Source organism: Theropithecus gelada, chromosome 2, assembly GCF_003255815.1.
Source record: "Theropithecus gelada isolate Dixy chromosome 2, Tgel_1.0, whole genome shotgun sequence".
NCBI classification, from domain to species: domain Eukaryota; kingdom Metazoa; phylum Chordata; class Mammalia; order Primates; family Cercopithecidae; genus Theropithecus; species Theropithecus gelada.
Genome location: NC_037669.1, coordinates 139,319,547 through 139,321,845, shown reverse-complemented (window position 1 = coordinate 139,321,845; position 2,299 = coordinate 139,319,547). Strand labels below are relative to the sequence as shown.

The following is a 2,299-nucleotide window of genomic DNA, read 5'->3' as shown; positions in this document are numbered from 1 at the left end:
AAAATATTATCTCCTACATTTTAAAAGTTTATGGCCAGGCCGGGCACGGTGGCTCAAGCCTGTAATCCCAGCACTTTGGGAGGCCGAGACGGGTGGATCACGAGGTCAGGAGATCGAGACCATCCTGGCTAACACAGTGAAACCCCGTCTCTACTAAAAAAAAATACAAAAAAAACTGGCCAGGCGAGGTGGCGGGCGCCTGTAGTCCCAGCTACTCGGAAGGCTGAGGCAGGAGAATGGCGTAAACCCGGGAGGCGGAGCTTGCAGTGAGCCGAGATGCGGCCACTGCACTCCAGCCTGGGCGACAGAGAGAGGCTCCGTCTCAAAAAAAAAAAAAAAAAAAAAAAAAGTGTATGGCCATTGGCCAGGTGCAGTGGCTCATGCCTGTAATCCTAGCACTTTGGGAGGCTGAGGTAGGTGGATCGCTTGACCTCAGGAGTTCAAGACCAGCCTGGGATACATAGTAAAACTCTTTCTCTACAAAAAATATTAGAATTAGCCAGGTGGCTTGCACCTATAGTCCCAGCTATTTGGGGGGCTGCAGTGGGAGGACTGCTTAAACCCAGGAGGCGGATGTGAGCCAAGATTGTACCACCACACTCTAGGCTGGGTGACAGAGCGAGATTCTGCCTCAAAAAAAAAAAAAAAACAAGGCTTTGCAGACGCTGCCGCGGAGGAAAGTCCTGTACTACTAGCCATGGTCAACCCTACCGTGTTCTTCGACATTGCCGTCGACGGCGAGCCCTTGGGCTGCCTCTCCTTCGAGCTGTTTGCAGACAAGGTTCCAAAGACAGCAGAAAATTTTCGTGCTCTGAGCACTGGAGGGAAACGATTTGGTTATAAGGGTTCCTGCTTTCACAGAATTATTCCAGGTTTATGTGTCAGGGTGGTGACTTCACACGCCATAATGGCACTGGTGGCAAGTCCATCTATGGGGAGAAATTTGAAGATGAGAACTTCATCCTAAAGCATACAGGTCCTGGCATCTTGTCCATGGCAAATGCTGGACCCAACACAAATGGTTCCCAGTTTTTCATCTGCACTGCCAAGACTGAGTGGTTGGATGGCAAGCATGTGGTCTTTGGCAAAGTGAAAGAAGGCATGAATATTGTGGAGGCCATGGAGCGCTTTGGGTCCAGGAATGGCAAGACCAGCAAGAAGATCACCATTGCTGACTGTGGACAACTCCAATAAGTTTGACTTGTGTTTTATCACCAGACCATTCCTTCTGTAGCTCAGGAGAGCACCCCTCCACCCCATTTGCTCGCAGTATCCTAGAATCTTTGTGTTCTCCCTGCAGTTCCCTTTGGGTTCCATGTTTTCCTTGTTCTCTCCCATGCCTAGCTGGATTGCAGAGTTAAGTTTATGATTATGAAATAAAAACTAAGTAACAATTGTCAAAAAAAAAAAAGTTTATGGGTTTATAGTTCCTTAAAGCTTGGTGGATTTCTTTGTTAAAATATATTTTGGTTAACAAACTAGAGAGGAATTAAAAGGGGAAAGTATCAAATTTTGAAAGTGTGAAAATATATGAGATTAAAATAGTTTTTAAAATATGAAAATATCAAGCTAAAACATAGTTATACTAACTATGAGCTACTCAATATGCTGTAGCCACAGGTTTATATGGATTACAGCAGAAGAGTAGCACTGCGAAATGGAAAGATCATGAGTTTAGAATTCAAAAAATTTTGTATTAAATTTTGGCTTTGCCTCTTCTATATAGCACCAATGGTGATATTAAGTAATTATAAAAACTTTCACCAACTGAATAGACATGAGAACCTGAATTTGCTCTCCTCATTTGTGTAACAGGGGAATAATAACAATTTCCTTTAAGAGTTATTCTCCTACTAGCAATAAGAGATCATGCATACATTGGAAAGATATAGCAGAGTACTTGATATTAAATTAATAGCTGCTCTTACATTGCATCATTATTATCAAGAATCAATAACAAGACATATATTTGAAAGTACATTTCCTTGTTAACTCCTTCAATTTTTCTTCTACTATGCACATGTTTGATGATGGAGATCACCTACCACATGGTAAATGTGGATTCCTTCCAAAATTATGTTAATTAAAAAATCAGTACAGTAAAAAGAATATTTAATGCTTAATCTTTAATATCATCAAATGATTAGGATAGTATCAATGACTTTGGAGGTATTTAAATATTGGTTATGTAAATTAGGAAGTTAGTTAGAAGAAATGCCATTGTCTTTTTCTTATGATGTAGTTTTGGGCAACTTGCTTTTCCAGCACACACACAGTTAGATTGCATTTTTGATTTGGA

The 2,299-nt window shown here is 41.3% G+C and overlaps 1 pseudogene across 1 annotated transcript; it reads left to right on the top strand.

The window, feature by feature from the left end:
- Positions 1 to 648: 648 nt before the first annotated feature.
- LOC112618967 lies at positions 649 to 1,396 on the top strand (annotated as a pseudogene). Its single transcript, XR_003118150.1, has one exon. The product of XR_003118150.1 is annotated as a peptidyl-prolyl cis-trans isomerase A pseudogene (transcript).
- The last annotated feature ends 903 nt before the right edge of the window (positions 1,397 to 2,299 follow it).